Source organism: Mastigoproctus giganteus, chromosome 8 (genome assembly GCF_048544385.1).
Source record: "Mastigoproctus giganteus isolate SK-2022 chromosome 8, ASM4854438v1, whole genome shotgun sequence".
Taxonomy (NCBI): Eukaryota; Metazoa; Arthropoda; class Arachnida; order Uropygi; family Thelyphonidae; genus Mastigoproctus; species Mastigoproctus giganteus.
Genome location: NC_143582.1, coordinates 191,469,935 through 191,489,900, shown reverse-complemented (window position 1 = coordinate 191,489,900; position 19,966 = coordinate 191,469,935). Strand labels below are relative to the sequence as shown.

Here is a 19,966-nt window from a genome sequence, read left to right as displayed (position 1 = left end):
ACGATTTTATGACCGAAAAACAAACAACGCCCTCGCAGGGTTTACGACACCCCCTTAATGTCGATAAGTCCTTACAAAACTACACGTTATTATCCTGGCGACTTTCACCTACTTTTTCTTCCACGCGCTTATTCCTCATCTCTAGGATGCGAGTGATCAAGGATCATAGGCAGCAGAGCATTGGCGTTGCCATGACGTCATTCCCGCTTCTCCTCAAATAGTAGCGCGACATATAAAACGCATCCTTTCGCTTGTTGAAGACCGAGCAGGTAACCTGATCAACCAAGACAAATCGAGGGACCCCCCTTGCATAGACAGTGTTATCTGAATAGCGATACCCTTGCTCTCCGATACTTTATTTCTGCAGCTGCTAACCGACTCCCCATCCTCTTCATCCACCGCATCTCTATCAGGTGAGTAAAAATATTTTTCTCACATTCCTTCTTTTCCACACCTGTGGATTCTGCATGCTGCGAAAAGCGAATGCTTTTATTTAGAATGCTTAGTGGAGTTAAGTTAGAAAAAAGCTTTGTTGGTTGACTCTACTTTGAAATATCGTTTTCGAAGTTGTTTCGATCCGATTTTTGTTTGGTAATGCAGTTTTAAATTGGAATAATCATGCGTATAAATTCTAATGATCTCTATTGAGATCATTCTTCCATTTTAAGAGATATTTGAGAGTCATCGTTCAATCTGAAAAAAATAATTGCGTTAAAACCTCGCTAATACGAAGAGTCCCAAATCCGAAGTTGTCATTTGATGAATTGTTTAAAAGCTAGTACTTCATTTAGGTGTTTTTGAACGATGTAAATGAATCAGAGAGAGTTGCCACGGTATTGCACAACATTCAACGGATAGTTTTAGCTAAATTACAACTGGGAAAACTAATATCGTGTTATCAGTAGGTATAATCACCGTCCTCCTATACTAGGCAGAAAAGCAATGAGTACGAATCCCATGAGATTTGCTCGCTATAGGAGGTACAAGAATGATAGAAAGTTTGCGCTACCAAATATTAATAATTAATATTTATTAATTCTTTTATTTTCAAATTATGTTTTTAAATAATTATAATAACTACACTGCTCGACAAAATTAAAGAACACGTTTCTAGAAAGGGTGGTGTAACCCGCGCAGCTTGCGATGAAGTGGCACGACATTGGTATGGTGGTGTACCATAGAATAATGATGAAATGAGGGGACAGCGAGAGACATAAGGGACATTTATAGGGATTGTATAAGAATTACCAAAGCGGACACATTACAGAAGTCTAAACAAGATACTCAAAAATTGTCAAATGACATCAGTAGGGCGTATGATCCCTTCCAACGATCAAACAGGCCTGACAGCGGTGAACCACTTTGATATATAGGGTTCTATAAGATTCGGTAGCAACAAATCCCATTCTTCCACCAGTACAGACCTTAGCTCACCAAGTGACAGAGGAGTTGGCTTTCGGCGTGCAATTCGACGACACATGTTCGATCGGATTTAAGTCTTGTGACTCTGCTGGCCACAGCAGTCGTTGGATATCTTCCATTCCAAAATATTCCTCCACCACTTGAGCTCTATGTGCAGTGGCGTTGCCGGGCATGAAAAGAAAATCTGGGCCCACTGAATCGCTAAAAGTCGCACGTCGGATTCGAGGATCTGTTCTCGGTACCTCTGCGCAGTTACAGTACCCCTATCAAAAACATGAAGGAGGTGTGGCCATTGATCATTATTCGCCCCACACGAGAACACCACCTCCACCGTAAGTGTCCCTAAATCTGATTGCGGAGGGATGGTTCCGCATTTCTCGTTATCTCCAGATGAAATAACGTCTGCTCTGGAATCTGTTTGTGGGCTAAAACAGGACTCATCAGAGAGCAGAACTGTGCCCCATTTGTCAGGGCTTCAAGTTACCTGTTCATTGCACAAGTTTCGACAAGTTCTGCGGTGATTCAACGGGCTTCCTTGGGTTGAGTCCGCTTGAATTGAGCCTTCTTCACACAGTCCGATTGTAAATGTTTTCAGCTGTTCCTGCAGCAACCTCAAGAAACAGTTGATGACAGGACATCGTAGGTCTCCGTCTTACAGACAGATAGGGTCTGTTCTGGTTGACGTAGCCCTCAGGCGACCTTGTCCAACTCTTCGGAAATTAAGCGATGTGGTCATAACCCGTGTGTTTATAGACATAAATAATTTGCATAACGTGTGGCTCTGTAAAGTGGTTGATCATTTTCGATTGGATATTCGGAATTTGATTGCCAGGATGCATATCATACGACACTTTTCACAATAAAATATTCATGAAAAACATTTTGTTCTATTAATTTTGTCGAGCAGTGTATAATGGTAATAAGTGAATAATAAAAATTACAAAAAATAGTCACTCTTTTTCCGAATTTCTGATCCGATCCTCTAAAATACCTTTGTACACAAAATGCGCTTCATTCATCCTGGTTGAATAATGATGAAATGAGGAGAAGAATCATTGCGAAAGAATCACTGCCTCTTCACTAGATTGTACGAAACCTTGCACACAGGCTGGATGAAATGCTCAATTGCTTCGCCTGTGAATTGGATGTCTGGCATCAATTGATTACGAGCAAAATTTGGATCCGCTAGACACAACTTTCCAATTATCAACAGTTTTTATTCCTTTTAGCCCATATTAGCCTCGCTATTTTTATGTGCGGCCGTTAGTCTTTGTTGGAGGGCCCTACTCCCGATATCAGTATTACGCAATTCTCTTCGCTCTCTCAGAAATTGTCTGATGAGGTGCTTGGTTAACTGATTGCAAGAGTTTTTGTCTTGATTTTTATGAAAATTCTAACCACGAAAGGTATTAGAAGCTATAGTGCTTAGTACCATGCGTGGGTTGAAAGTTCGGATGATAAAAGAAGACACTGATTTACATTAGACGGGAATTCTATAGATTATATTTTTCAGGAAATACCCGTGAAAGGAAGTTGAAGGAATAAATGAGGAAGAAGGAAAGATGGTCTGTGAGTTTGAAGTTGTAGAGTAAAAGGGCGCAGACTGGTTGCGGCACGTGTTCGAGCTGGTTTGGAAGAGGGAAGAGGAATTATAGAAGCCAATTCAGAAGAACGGTGCCCATGGAAGTATCTATAACAAAGGGATGCAGCAGAAACAGAAAGCATGTGAGACTGAGAGTGGAGAGACTTTGTAAGAGGTGGGTTATTAACCTAGCTGCCCGCTTTTAAATGGAAGCCTGAGACCTGAGAGAGAGATTATGGGGCGCCTCCCAGGTGTGGGAAGAGTATTGCATGGTAGGGTGCATTTGAGATTTGTACACATAGTGTTTAGAAGAAAATGAAAGCCGAGAGCCAAAGATAAAATCCAGTTTTTTCGAGGCGCAGAAAGCAATATTCGTGATGTGCTTATACTAAGAGAGATAGAAGTCAGGATAATCCCTAATAGAGATGTGCAATCTTGTCTATAAATGTGAATGTCATCGAAGATAAGCGTAGAACCTGTAGACTCCTTTTTGCGAGATATAAGACATGACTCAGTTTCAGAAGGATTGAAATTACCTGGATATCAGCATTTAAAGGAATTGATAGTCAATATTCTAGAAGTTGAAGGTGTTTGTGGAGGGGAAGATTTTTCAAAGTGGAAGATGGAATGCCATTATCATCTGCAAAACTATGGATAGGATTTCCAGTCAAAGGAAGAAGGTTATCAGTATATAAGAGTTGGAGAAAGAACTGAACCTTTAGGAAAACTAGCATTAGTGGAAGAGTTAGAAGACAGAATCGTCTACCATCACCAGCAGTGAGCGGTCAGAAAGACAACTGGATACCCAATTAGAAAAAACAGAAAGCAGTCTTCCATAAGATGGAAGTTTATTTAAAAGACCATTATTTTTGAAATCGTTTTTCGTTTACTAGAAGAAATATTCATTGTCGATCTAAATGACATCCTGTTGGATGTCCTTTAGACTTGCTTAATGGGATCACTCCCCTTTTCCGTACACTGTAATTCAATTGCTTTAAACAAATTCAATTGTTAACCGTATACTGTTAACAACTGCTTTTAGCAAACACACATAGAGACACAGCCCTCGTGGGTAGCATAGTCAGTAGGATCACCTTCCTCCCCACACACGGTGGAAAAGACCTGAGTTCGATCCCGTCGATTACGGGAGGAATTTTTGCAACGTAGCTGAGTTAGTCGGTTTCAGGCGAGGTAGCACGGTTTTTCTCCCGGAAACTCGGGTTTTTCGTCCCTCAAACAGATACGCGACCTCACAACACACGCAGTTTTCAGGCAATATACACGGAGCAACGTGGCCTTAGTCGCCGATGCTCCAAAATCCAACAGCTAATCAAACATGGAAGATACACATTTTCAATTTGTTGTATGTCCTAAATACCTCAAACGACTAATTTTTTGTCCAGTGTCTGCAGCATAATGGCTGTAGAATGTACTGTGTTCTAAATCCATCTTTCATTTGTCTTATTTCAAAAGTTAATGTATAATTAATCACTAATAAAGAAAACCTGGACGGGTTGTTTTTACCCTCTAGACATTTGCTTAGAAGTATAAATCCAGCCATATTGCTCCGTGTATATTGTCTGTAAATTTCGTATGTTCTTCGGTCGATTTTCTGTTTTTCTGGATGAAAAACCCGAGTTCCCTGGAGATAAAACCATGCAACTCTCGCCTGAGACCGACTACCTCAGCCACGTTGTAAAAAAGGCCCATAAAAATTCCTCACGTCATCAACGAGACTCGAACTCAACTTTTTTCGCTCATTGGTAGTTGCTATGCAGAAACTGTATTAAAACTTATTCCAATGTGTCCAATACAATAACTGCAAAGTTTGAGTCAAAGATGGCATCGGAGGTATAAGGAAATATTCCTTTACTGTGATAGATATGTATCTGCAGAAACAAAATCAAAGAAGATTCAAACTTCCAGCCAAAACGTTGGCAAGAATCAATATGTATCTGCAGAAACAAAATCAAAGAAGATTCAAACTTCCAGCCAAAACGTTGGCAAGAATCAATATAGCAGTGTTTTCGTCTCATAGCAGGGGTGTTTGTCATTACAGCTTCCATCTTGAAAGACATTTCTTTCTATTTCAAGCAAACTTTCGCTTAAAATGCAACTGAAAACAAAACATTCATTTCAGTGTTTCAAAATTACACTGAAGTTCATAATAATTGATCTCCTATCATAACGAATATGCTTTTTTTACCCGTTCTATTGGAAGATTTGAGATTTTCATATTACTGTTAAAAAAACCACGGAACTGTCTTCATGGAACCAACAGACCAATCATCACTGGAGCTTTGGAATAAGTAATTTTTTTTCTGCTTTTCAACCTCAGCTATAAAATCTAAAAAGAACTTTAACTACAAAAGGACTCCTCTATGGATGATATAAAATGCCAAACTCTACTAGTCCCAGATCTCCACCTGCACATGATCCGTCTTCTTTCACCTTCAGGCAAACAACCGAAAGTTTGTAGTAGACGAACACCTAAATAACTACTTCAGACACCTTTTTCCCCCTTTGTGCTTTTCAAAATCTTATCTGAAGACGTGGTTTTACTTGAGGCGATTATAAGTTCTTTTTTCTTGAATAAAAATATTTATTTTTTACTTTCAACATTCACTTTATACTTCTAGATATTCTTTTAACTTCGTTTGATATGAAATCATTTCTAAACGAAACTTTTCATTTAAAAGAATATGAAAAGAAATTCCAGAGTATGGAAAGATAGTGAACCGAAAAAGGGTGGATTTAAGACTGAATTAAACATTTACTCTGAGTATTTGAGTAGATAAATACAGTATTATTCGATAATTGTATTTTCTGTGATATTTTAAGCCAATAACGCGAGATTTATTTCTATCAATTCAACTGGATCTTGAAGAGGACATTTACAAACAGCTAAAGAATTGCCCTTGTCTCTATTTATGGATTTTCATTCCACTGGGATGAAAAACTATTATCTGTGTAGCTCGGTGTTCATAAATTTTCGTGTCATCCAGACTTTCTCATCTTCAGATCACAAGAGATGTTTTATTCTTGAAGTTTCTTAGCTGCCAATACCGAATTTTTTGACAATATTCGTCTCCTGACGCAAACATAATATTCTCAGTCCAGTGTCTTTATATTTTGGCATTTTTTTTCTAAAAATAAATTTAAAAATAATTTTTTTTAATAATTCACACAATAGAGGAAGGTTCCCAATGACAATGCTTGAAGATAAGTAGATAATTTCTTTTAATTCTCTCTTCATCTTTCTTTCCTGTTTAATTACACAAATTAGGAGCAACGCTGCAATTCGAAATAATTGTAATTGAGGCAAATAATTTCCATCTTTTTTATCCTTTTCGTATCTGTTATTAATATCCATTTCGGATTCTTTTAACTAGAGTTAATTAAATCCTCCCGTTAATGTATCATAATTAAAGAATATAGCTGTCATCACGCGTGGAAAATTGTAATTTCCATTCACGATTACACAATTAGAAAATTAAAATTCATAAAAATGCTACAGATCTTGAATTATTTCAAAACTAGGCAATGCTCTTGTCGTTCTGACAGATGAGGAGAAAATAAAATATTTAAAATTGATTACTTATGTTATAAATAATATGTCGTTAAAAATAGGGAAAAAATAAATCAATTAAAATGAACAAAAATACGCCATTTTATATTATAAATAAAATAATACCTTCTTATAATTTAAAAAACAGAAGTTTTTAATGCCTCAGACCGACTAACTCAGCCACGAAGTGAAAAACGCCCAAAGACCGTTTGAACGGTCTTCGATTCGGTATGATGAAACTTTTAACCGCTAGCACTTCAGCATGAAACGCAAGTAACTAGCAGGAATCTTCCTGCTTCATGATATGCATGACTAGAGCTGAAAAGCAACGAACTCAAAGTAGCTGGAATGCTATGGCTCGGAAGAGAATGGACAGTTCTCCTACGGCCTTGCAAAATGTGCTACTTGTGCGATGTTTGCGGGCTTAAAGGACATCATACAGCCAAGGGTGTGTATGTGTGTTGCCATAAGAATTCACGTCTTGTTTTCCACTGGTCTTCTGGGAGAAACCCGTTACCATGTGGAATTTATGATTTTGGTCTTTTGAAAACAGCGTTAAAGGGAAATTTTTAAACTTGGACTTGAAACCAAAACTGCCTTCGAAGAATAATTTCGTCAATAGCTGATGTTTTCAAGAAGAACTACATGGACTATTGAAACGATGGGATGTGTGTCTAAATGCTAAAAATAATTTATTTTAATTTTTCTAATGAAATATTTTTAAAAGCAAACGTGTTTTATTTGAACAATCCCCGTATGTACGTTAAATCAATGTTTTTTTATCATTACAACCTCAATGTTATTTGTTTATCCTCGAAAGCAATGAGGTATCCGTGTATTATGTACGTAAACTACGTATATTCTGTGACAGTTCGCCTATTTTGGCGGATAAAAAAACTTGAGGAAAGAGAACGGTGCATGGTGGGCAAAAGCCAATCGAAACTCCTCGTGTAGTGATGAGATACGAATCCAATCCTTTTAAGCACGGTTTTTGCGGAAGGACAGAAATTGTAACTGATCTTGGACTTTTACTTGCCGGCAAAATACACCCACTAGACGCCAAAAATTAGAAGCCTTTATTCAATATCGAGTAAGACCAGCCGTGGCCAGAATTACAGTACCCATCGTGGCACAGATTCCATAGGAGAAGGTGGGTGTAGCTCCATAATCTTTAATCAAGATATTTGTTAGCTGCTGTGCCTTGACCCGCAGAAAACTGTGAAGCCCAATTACCCTTTCCAACATATCCCAGATATTCTCAATTGGATTCAGATTTGAAGAATTAGGCAACCAGGGTAGAGGTTGAAAACCTTGGGAATGTTCGTCGAACCATTCAGATGGAATTTTTGCACGGCAAATAGTTACGTTGTCGTCTTGAAGAAGCCATCTCAATCCGGGTAAAAATGAAGCGCTGCATGTTGAAATTGGTCTGATAAGACAGAAAGATATTCACTGGAAGTAATACGACCTTCTAACGGTATGAGAAGAACGTAACCCATACCATGATACTACTACCTCCAGCTGCTTGAGTGGGAAACTCTATTAGCGGTAGGCACATAGAGCTGATGTCGCTTTCGGGTCACAAACAGGAAGAGATCCAGCGACTGCATGGTTCAGTGAAGTTGGGTGAGGTGGCAGCTCTCATGGCAGCCGAATCATGTTGCTGTCCATATATTTGGCCCACTACTGAGGAATGGTTTACTCAACATTGCTGAGTAAACCATTCCCCCATATTATAACCCTGGCCTACAATGTTATCGCCAAGCATGATGGATTCATTTTCTGAATATTCTGATTCCATCATCTTCATAATTCAACCAGAACCAAGTTAATTTTGTTGGTTTTTATTACGAGAGATCACAATCTTAGGCCATATTGTGCTAGTGTGTTATGCCTGCACAAAAATGAGCGTCCATGGGCCGATTTTCATGTGTGTGGTTCGAAAAATATGGAATTAATCAGCGAGAAAAGCTCTACTCCTTCCTGAGGTCGGATAATTATAACTCCGAGTGAAGAGACCTTTAAGAATTTCTCTGAATGGACCTGAATCCATATCTCTTTAATGAGTGATAGGCTAGGCTTCTTCTACAGTTACGAAATGGATAAATTGTGATCACGAATGGGATGCACGTGGTTGGCGAATGTTCATGCAGGCTCTGGCTTCCAGACTTTGACTCGCCATTATCAGGAGCCCTAACGCGTACTACGAGAACACTCCCACACCATTACTCTTCTCGCGGAGATGGGGGAAACCCCTGATGCCGTCTGACACTAAATACACCTTACACCATTACTCTTCCACCACCAGCTTGTCCTGTTGATAGCATGATAAATTCCTTGATTCATGCTACCGTTACCATATCCTGGTCTTGCCACCAGCATCGAACAACTGGAACCAGGATTCGTCGGACCAGACGACTGTTTACCACTCGTCGAGTGTCTATCCTCTGCTATAGATGCTGAATTCTGATGTACCCTTTGCACACCACTGCCTTTTTACTGAGCTCTCATTAGACTGGTTGTGGTCCATCGCTCTCGGTCAACTTCTCATATCAACAATCTGTCTTCGCCCAAAGGACAGTCGTTATACGGATGCTTACGTCGGCACGTGTGGCGCTGACTATCAAATCGTGTTCAAAGCCAGTGCGGCTTTGAACACGATTTGATAGTCAGAATGGGGAAGGAATGTTTGAATATCAGGACGAAATGGGAAAGAGAAATGGAGAAGACAGTAAAGGATAAGATCAGGATTATCAGCGACTGCCGATACTAGAGAAGAAAATGTTCCCAACGAACATCGAGAGATCGGTTGAAAGGAGATGGGGAAAATTCCAGGATGGAAGCTGGAACATTATCTAAAGTAAAGATTTAAAAGAGTAAAGGGAAGGATAATCAATATTCTATGGTCAGTTTTTCTGTTTTGTTTGAATTTATCGACTTTATTGGTTGTCACATAATACATAGTCGACAGAAGATAATTTATCGTGACAATATAGTGGTATCGGGAAAGCTCTATTCAGGTCACAACTAAGAGTTCGAAGTTGATATATTGGTGAACCTTCAGGGTCTGGAATGGTAATCCAATACGTTCAAATAGCTTCTTACCAGCTGAACCCATTTCAGCACTACATTCACGTACACCAATTAAAACTACAATTCCATCAACACAAGAAAGCGAAAACGCCTTCATCCTGGAGTGTGTGTATGCTCTGCAACTGTAGGTTACTCTTAAAAAGAATGAAACTGTGTTAACTGCTGGTTGAAAATAAAAATCTGTAATTCTCTAGACCTTCCTAAATATAGATAAACTTTTACTTGGTGTAATTTCTGAAATTATTAGTACTGTTGCCCAGAGTTATCTGGTGTAGCATCTTAACCGTGTTCGATAGGAGAAAGATTGGACGCTTTCTCGTGACTCAAGAGTTTCCAGTTTCCTTTATTTCATGAGAACCTCCGAATACATTTTGGGGTCGGTCACTTTTTTCGTCCGTTAAATCGAGAGTTAGCTGTACAAATTAAAATTTATGTATGAAAAAGATCTGAGAGGTTTCTTTCAGGGGTGCACCTAGGAGTGTTGAAAGCCAAATGGTTGGACAAACAAATTCTTATTATGATTTTTGAAAACATTAAAATGAAATGCGTATCTTCCGGCTAAGTGGCCCCCTAAACTACCCTTAGGACGATTGCTAAACTGGCTACCTAACCTGTCAACTACAATACGCACTTTTATGGCTTCCCCGGGAATTGTCGTGAAGATCTAAGAGGAAAGACGGCCCTGCATCCAATAGTCTCTGGCTACCAGCCTAAAATGAGGTGGAATGTCTTCATGCATAACCATAACAAATGAACTTTGTTGTCAACAAAGGAAATCATTTCTTTAAAAAAAAAATTGGAATAAGATTCGCCGGTTAATCTTCCAGACAAAATAAAAGTATCGATTAAGCAGTCGATAATAATTCCTAACCGTACATTGATACTAAATTGTTGCTGGTGCCTTGACTGGATGATGGCATTGAATTCTTTTCTGTGCAGTGTTGTGAAAATTGATGACACCATTTCCTGCGAAGCCCACTTCATCATCCGAAAACAATAGAGGATAGAAAAAAAGAGGATCACAAGCACACTGTTGTAGGAACCAAGTACAAAAAGCTTCTCATTGTGGGCAATCAGCTTCGGTGAAATCCTGAATATAACACAAAGTGGTAATTTCTGTAAAATTTTCCACAAAGTCACATAGTAGGCTTGTAGCAGGGTTTTAAGAGCATCAGCGACTAAGGCCTATTGCTCCATACATATTTTCTGCAAATTGCGCGGGTTCTGTGGTCGATTTTCTGTTTACTGGACGAAAACCCCGAGTTTATGGGAGAAAAACACCATGCTACACTCCCCTGAGACCGATTAACTCAGCCATGTTGTGAAAAAAGCCCATAAATATTCCTCACATCTACGGGACTCGAACTGAGGTCTTTTCCACCCGGTGTGGGCAGAATGGCAATCCTACCAGCAGGGCCGGATTTACACATAAGCTAAAGAAGCTACAGCTTAGGGCCTCATATTACAAGGGGCCTCGCTCCGTCTTAAAAAAATTGTTTTTTAATATTGCCACAATAATACAGAAGGGCCTAATACATGGCTTAGGACCACAACAAGTTTAAATCCGACCTTGCCTACTAGCTGTGCTACCCACGAGGATCTTCCAGGTCATGAATCGATCTTGAAAATTTCTAACACCGAGTGGAAAAGACCCGGGTTCGAATCATGTCAATCTGCAAATAAGGTGTTTTCTTTTTTCAGAAACTCTGGTTTTTCATCCAGCAAACAGGCAAATCGACCAGAGAATACACGCAATTCAAGAATAAAACACACTTAAGAAGATGAAAGTATTTTCGCGTGATCCTAGTGTGACTTTTTTATTTTACTTCTTCTCGATAACTTAAAAGCGTCTCTTTATTCGCTAAATACAAAAATTTCTCCTTAATATTAACATTTAATGAAGGATTGATTTCTTCCCTGTGTATACAGATTCTAGGTGATATAAATCCTCAGAACTTGTGACAAGGACGCCAGGGAAAAATCCCTATGCACCCAGTTAACCCGGTCTTCTGCAGTTGTCCACAACACGTCTCCCAATGCAGCTGACATCTCAAGTCCAAAGTCTAACATGGATTATCGAGCTTTGTTAATGACAGAAGGAGCTAACAGTAGCTTAACAATTCACTTAAGCTGAGACTTGGAGAAACAGCGAGATGGTCGTGCAATCTGTCTAGATGTCTGAGTATCTTCGAAGATTCTGTATATTAAGACTCAGAACTGAAGGCGAAATTTATTTATCTACATTCTCCCTCAAGAGATCCACTGATTGCTGCTAATGTGATCTACAGTGTCAAATATAGTAATCTTACTCTTGCAAAACCTTATGAAATCTTAAACTGATTAATGTACAACGGGGATGGGGCATGCTAGTCTTTACTAATCCTTTAAATAACGAAAAATAAAAACACTATCATCAACGAGACTTTTTTATATGAGGCGATATCAAAATGTTTTTCCCATTTTTGTAGGTCTCACTTTGCTCTTGAAACTTCTGTCTCACAAATTACCTTTGCACTACAAAAAAGCTTTCCACGCAAAAATGATTTCAACCAGAAAGTGCCAAATCGGGAGAATAAGGGACGTGGCAAGATATGAAGTTCTAATTTCCAGAAAAGAACAGTGGTTCTGACAACAGTGTGACCTGGTGCGTTGTCGTGCAGCAATAGGACGCATTTGCTGAGCATTCTGCGTCGTTTTATTTATTTGTTATTTTTTTTTGGCGCATGCAATTGCTTCAGTAAGTTGTTGTTGTTGTAGTAATGTGCATTGATGGTGGTATCCTTCTCCAGGTAATCTGTGAGAATAATGCCCATCTCATCCCAGAAAACTGATAGCAACACCTTCTTCGTAGGTGGTTGCGCTCTGGCCTTTTTAGAAGTTGGTGATAATGAATGTTTCCATTGTTTTAAAACCAGTTTCGTTTTTAGGTCAAAGTGATGTGTCCATGATTTATCTATATTCACCATTCGGGAAAAATACAGGTCAGGATCGTTGTTGCGCATGGTGAATCGCATCATTGACGGGATTCGAACCCGGGCCTTTTCCACCCGGTGTGAGGAGGATGGTGACAATACCATTATGCTATCCGCGTAGACAGACTCAACAGCTCCAATTACAATAAACAAATTATAAAGGGAATCGAAGGAAGGATAGCTGATCTCGAGACACTCATTATCTCTATTTGGATCGCCTTTCTGGTTACATGACATCTTTTGGGTCGTGTGTGTAGATGTAGTCAGATAACCCCCACAAGTAGAAATCAGAAGGGTTCAAATCTGGACAGCGAGGGGGCTACTTTATTTCAAAAGCTCTGCCGATGGTTGTTTACCCCAAACTACCCTCTTAATGATATAACAACAGTGCCAAGGAGACTACTTGGAAGGAGATCCATCGGAATGCCGCTAAGCTTGTTTCCTAAATATTAGTCCAATCTCCAAACTTTATGAACACATGACCTCGTGTGTGATTAATTAATCATGATAAAGTATATTTCGTAATTAGTTTACAGATATTCTTGAAATTTCTCTCCAACACGTACTCTTAAGCTTAAATTGTATCCTAATTAACAAACAACTGAAGGAGTATCCATCAGTTGTTGAGCTAACTTCTGTAAATTCGTCAGGCAATGCTGCAGGCCACGTATGATCGAAGGATATGTTCTAACCACACCTTCATCGAGATCGCAAATTGTTGTATTATTATCAGACTTTCGAAAGTTGCTGTAAAATTGTTGGTCAATGCCTTTCGGGTTGAATTCTTGAGTTGGAGAAGTTGCGACACATCTGTGGGTTGTAAGAATCAATAGACGTAAATGTTTTTTTGAGTTTTGTGGGGAAATGCACTTACTTTTACAAATGGGAGTTGCACAAAGTAATTTCTAAGGTTTCTTGGATAATGAAACAATCTGAATACTTTCTGGAAATGATTCTTTTAAGACTTTTAATTAAAGGGAGATTTATTTCTCGTTCAATTAATGAAAGACTTAAGAGCTACAACGAATAGATTTAACCGAATTGTTTTGTAAGAGGAATAAATATTCCCTAAAATTAGAATTAAAGATTTTTACATTTCGATTACTTTGGCAATCGCTAATTAAGAATCAAATGAAAAAGAAATGGTTGAAACATCCTTTGGTTTATGTTTTCTTCGATTATTTTCGAAAGAAGCTGCTAATAATGAGGAGATCTTGTTTTTTTTTTACTTTGGAAGAAGGCAACTTACTTGAAATCTTTGTATTCGAGTTTAGTCGCATGGAAATATAATCTTACAATGGATTAAACATTAATCTCACTCCCACATCTGGACCTGATCGTCTTGTGGAAAAGAAAAAAAAAAAACTTTTAAAAAATGTCAGTACATATCAGTACAGATTCCTTCAAGACAAGATTTTATATTAGAAAATAAATTTATGGGAGTTTCCATCCATCAGCTGTACGTGTTCCAGCATTTTGCCAAAAACATAGTCAACATCATGGTCCTGAATTCTTTGGAGTAGTCGGTATGGCAAAAACCTGTCTGTCCAGTGAAGCTTAGTTCTCATTGCAGAGAATGATGGGCGAGAGAGAAGATTCCACCTGCCTGAGATGTGCAGGTGGAATTCGCTTACCACACTGGTCCCGGATATTTGGAGTTGAGATGGGCCTGCTAGAATTTTAACTACAATAAATCGTTATAATGTTTTCCATTTTTTTTTTTTTTTTTTTTTGGAAATCTCGCTCAAATCAGTTAACTGGATTTGAAGGCCGAATTGGAAGAAATAAGTTGCCATTTGGTTTAAGTGCTGGTTTATCTTTTCTATGATAAGTAGAGGGATGTCAGATCTATTAATGCGATGATATCAAATTGAGTTATCAATTTGATATCATCTCCGAAGCACGCCATCATTTCTTTCAGAAACTAGTGGTGGAAGTAGTGCTGTGAAAAGGATCCCTCCTTGAATCCTCAATGTTCCTACAAGTGTAGACTTTATTGTGCATCTGTAGCTGCAGAGTCCTTTTTGTTAGGAGTTCCGTTAAAAAACCGAGAACAATTCCTATGATATGAAGGTACTCTTCACAGAGGCTGAGCAATATGGTGACATCAGCCTGAAAGGCAGCCTGGATGCCCAATTACACTTTCCAGTCAAAACATTAGGCCCACCTACCTAATAGTAGGTATGATCTCCTTTTGACACCACTACCGCCTTCGCACGGCGAAGACATGGACTCTATAAGGTAGGGGTTCCCAAAATGTGCAATTACCCAGGGGCGGCAGTGTTGTGCTGGAGGAGGTAGGCCCCCTTCAACGCGTTGGTCGATTGCCTAGGAAGACAAAGGTTTAGAGCTCTTATAGCTTTCAAAGCTATTTGCTTCAGAGGACGGCGATTATGACCACTGTGCCACCAGCGCAAACAATGCCCATGGTCAGCCCTTCCACAGTCTATCATCTCTCACGAAGCAGGACAGCCTACATTCACCACGAACATCGATGAGGCGTGGGCGCCCCCCATTAATCGGTGACTGCTTCTATATCTACTCCATAATACTGCAACCCTTCAATCAGTACCCAATACCCATACCTTTTTTTCGAATTCCATCGAGGTCCCTTGCCCATATCCATCAAGTACTTCGTATGGACCACATTCCACGAGCCCAGTAAGAATTTACCAGCATTTACGTTTAATTTTTCTAAGTTAACTTAAATATTTCAATCTTTTTTTAGGATAAACTTTATGAAACAGCGATGGAAAAAAGTGATAGCACTTGCCTTAACAACCGAGTGGTTATTTGAAGATTTGAAATAATCTTATTCTGTCAATCTTTCGTATAAAGACAAAATATCGAACCTATCTTTATTTCTATTTGTCAGATCTTAATGAAATTTGAGAAGACTGGTCGAATCTTTCTCAGAGGCTCAAATATAAAATTTAAAATTTCGTGAAGAACCATGCACTAAAAGTCGAGTTATTACATGAGGACGGACAAAAAAATAAACAATAATTTCCCAATTTCTATTGGCCCGTTTTTAATGAATTAATGATAATATAACTTCACTTACTTCGATATCTGATTCACTATACAACGTATTTTTATATAATTATTTTTTTAGTATTTAAAATGGAGAAATAAGATATAAATACAACAATAATTTCATATTTATCGTCATAATATTAAAAGTGCTGCAATGCGCTGCTGAAAGAATCAATATAAATTATATTCCTCTCAATAAATTAATCTTTCTTCACTAATGAAAAATTCATTCCTCCAGTGTGGTTTTTTAAAGGGCATGATGCGAAGGTCACTTGCATTCAAGAAGAAATAATTAAGTACCTCTTCCTGCTTAATTTTCAAACCTATTTCACTTCAACTACACTCAATACATCGAGCGTTTTGCGGATTTGTTCTCTTCCGCTTCGTCAGTGATTTCTCTCCGTTCTCCACCCCCTAAAAATACCCCGAAATGACAAAATGCCATTGCTATATATTTTGAGACTGAAGAGAAAATTACTGACGAAGCAGGACAGGAACAAATCCACAAAGAACTTGAAGTATTGAATCTATTTGGAATCAAATAAGTTTACGCTGTGAGAAGTTCTTAATTATTTCTTCTTTGAAAAATAATTGCGTGGTTGCTCTTTATGAATCATGTAGTTAACCAATCAGATTTCAAGCTCAACTAATTTAGGCAAGTTTAAAAACTGAAGAACGTTTCTCGAAGATGCTGACAACTAATTTACCTCAAGGTCTTTCGTATATGAATTCTTGTTTCCTATAACGTTTGTAGTGGATAAGCAGCAGCTTTCGTGGCCACAATATTTCAAAACTGAAATTCTCTGTTACCGTGGCAACCAGAAGATTAATCTCCCCTCAAGGATAATCAAGATTTTTTTTTTGTATTATTATTCTTCTCGGATCTTAAGGTTCTCCTCCATAAATCCCCGCTTCACTTAACATTTATCTAATTTAAGCTTAATCCTGTTTTTTTTTAATTCTTTATTTTAGGGGCTTGACGATGTAGGAGGTATTCATTTGATGAGGTTTAATGTGGCTGAAAGAGAGGCATTAGAATTGAGTAAAACTTACACAATTAGAGAATTAGGAGAGGTAGATGGGCGTCATGTGTAGGCAAATAGATAGATACATATATAAAGTAATCGTCTTGTTTGTAAATTCTGTTTCACGATGATTTTCTATGCCTGTTCCGAATGCACGTGCACAGTTTCCCACGTGACGAACCAGATCGGGGAAGGTGTACAGCGACAGGGGCTTTGCAAAGATCCACGCGATATTACACAACTCGGAATGCTTCGCTGCGTGGTCTGAATATTCCCAGCCAACGTTTCAAGTACTACTTAGAATTTACAAACATTGCGTAATATTATGCACAAGCGTTAGATTAAGTGAAAATTACGATGATAATAACAACCGGACTACCTCATGGAATTTGAGTTGACAATTATTTCACAGGGCGCAATAAACCGAAGATCAATGAGATCTTTCTGACAATAAATATTGGCGTTTTTCCCTTACCCACTCATCCATGAATGAAAGAGAAAACATAATCAGATATCTAAACGTATTCCTAAACTTTTGTCCAGTCAGTGTACCTTTTCTTTGCTATTAAATAGATACACTATTTGTTATGCATGTTAACTGCATGCACATATCGTTGAATGTTTAATATTAGAGTAATTCAAATATGTAAAACATTCCTTAGGTGATTCATATAGAAATACCAAGAAGTGGATAAGTAACTTAATTTTAACCCACACGTACAATAAAGGAATGCTATTAATGGATGGCTGGAATGCGTGAGATGAAGTTATGTTCATTACGTGAGAGTTTATTCATATAAGAACGAATGGCACTGAGAGAGGAGAATTAAGATAATGATGTCATCAGAGAGAGATATGCACGCAATGCATGGAGAAAACATTCTTTACGTGACAGTGCAGAAAAAAAATTATTTATACTCATAAATATGCAGTGTCTCTATTCTCTAGAGAGAAAGCTAATAAACTCGATTGCTCTATTTTTAGGGGAATTTTTGCGCAGAAATGAGTTAGTAAGGCTGAACTTAACAAAATATATTTATTTTAATGCTTCCTATAATAAATACTTAAATTTGCTGTGAAAGTAGAACAGTATTTTGAGAATTATTGCCAATGTTTCCAAAGAAAAACTTTATTCCAACAAAAGAATCGATTCCTATCCATAGTGCTATCGGAATTCACTTTAATGAAGGCAATATAACCGTTTCCATGGCGCTACGTGACATAAACAGCTTATTTATGAACATCTAAGATGCTTTAAGGACTCTGTTTCAATCCATGAAAAGAAAAATGATTTCTTTTGGCTTTCAAATATCAAACTAAAGTTGGGTGGTATCTGATTGGCTGCATTACCCCAGTTATTGTGTCAAATAATGTTACAAAATCATTATTTTTTTATTGTTTTTGCTTTTAATTTGGCTTCGAGATAAAGGAGTTATTCATTGATGTTTATACTAAAAAAAAAAAAGCAATACTTTCATTTGATAATAAGCACGAGCATTCACAAAACCTGCTAAAACTGCCCATCAAATATTGTCCTTTCTAGTTAATTCCTCCAATACAATAATTGTTTCATAATTACAACAAATGTTCTCGACAACAGATTCTAATAAGTCTGGAGGCTTTAGAGAGGAAGATACTTGCGAAGGACTAATTATCATTTTGGGCTAAGAACATTGTACATGTTTGTACTGCAGATTATTCCTTTACATGTTGAACCAGAGGCTGTTTTCTGTCACAATGCGTAAGGTTCCAGAGATCAGACTAGTGTTTGACAACTGGAAATGACAGCAGCAAGGCATAAACAGAATAATTCGAAGTCTCATACAAGCTTGGATTACGTTTAAACGTGTTTATTTTTCTTAGAAGATCTACTTTTGTGCTATAGGACCTTCGGATAACAGTAAAGGTAGTGAAATCTCCATTTGGCTGAAGCAAATAACCGAATTATTCTAGAAAAACAATCAAAACTACCCTTCTGCCTGCTATGATCTTTATTTATTTCATTATTTTATTTTATGCACGTCTATTATTATTCCAATTATAATCTAAGTTAGTAAACTGATGCTGCTGCTGCAGTATAGGCTTACTATCTCTGTATATAAACGTGAGATGGAAAACCAGTGCAGTTTCAATGCATTTTATTCGTTGGTGAAAAAGTAATTTTAATTTTTATTTATTTTCTGAATCTGCACAATATATATTTTTTTGTCATTTGCGAGGGTAAGGAAATTTGCTCATTCATTCACAATTTACGTGTTAATGAAACATTTTTATTATTATTATTATTATTAGAATAACTCAACCTGCTAACTAGTTACACCAAACTTCGAAATACGCCAATCTGTGCATATATAAATATTTTTATAAATTTCTTAAATAAATTTCAAGTGATGCATAATGGTGTCTATTTATTTTCATTAATTAAGATAACAAACTACGTATTATCCTCCTTTCAATTTATGTTTAGCCTTGGTTCCTATTTGTCAAATATTTGCATTCCAGTTTGTAATTCAGCAATTTCGCCATGGTAACTATGGACATGAGGAGTCTGTGTATCGTGTCTGCAAATTGCACGTACCTTCTGTGGATTATTTTGCCTATTTTTCTAGATGAAATTCCTCTTTTCCAGGATAGAAAACCTGTAAAGAAATGTATGGTTTTACATCTCTTGGTTGGTTAATCTCAGGATTTCGCCTTTGCCATACTTTTTTTTTTATTTATATTCATTGTAGCTATATAATACTTCAGCATTCACTTTGTTGCATTTTCCAGAACGAACTAAATCTTTTAGTTACTTTCTATATCAACGTTTACCTCATCAAAGTGTACAGATTTTAATAAATCCCATGCAATTTAAAGTTCATGGACGTTACACACGCAGATCCATCCTTTCGCATGCTTATTGCGCAGACAGCCAGAGTAAATCGATTCACTTTAGAGAGGATAATCTTCCCCAATAATGAGAAAATGTTCTTTCCGATTTCTACTTTCCTCTTCTTCTTAACAGATATCAGCCACAGAAGGACAGAATGAAGATTATCTTCACATTCCCGCATCGGAAAACAATCTCCTCCAAATCTAAAGCCTTTTCCATGACACGCCTAATACCTGTTGCTTTGGCAACCAACAAACAAAGAACACACTTCCGGTTATCTGATGAAGTTATCTAAGATTATTCTACCCTGGATTTTGTTCTTTGTTCATGCTATTAAAGATTTTTTTTTCCTGTTAACAAACGTTCGATGACGTAAAAAAAAATAAATTCTTT

General features: G+C 37.6%; 1 protein-coding gene across 1 annotated transcript in view; it reads left to right on the top strand.

The window, feature by feature from the left end:
- Window positions 1–231: 231 nt before the first annotated feature.
- The window catches only part of LOC150082114 (diuretic hormone class 2-like), a 45,324-nt gene continuing 25,589 nt past the window's right edge, over window positions 232–19,966 (top strand). Inside the window, exon 1 of the mRNA XM_090379987.1 lies at window positions 232–413. The gene's annotated coding sequence lies outside the window, so the exon portion shown is untranslated. The remainder of the gene's footprint in view (window positions 414–19,966) is intronic.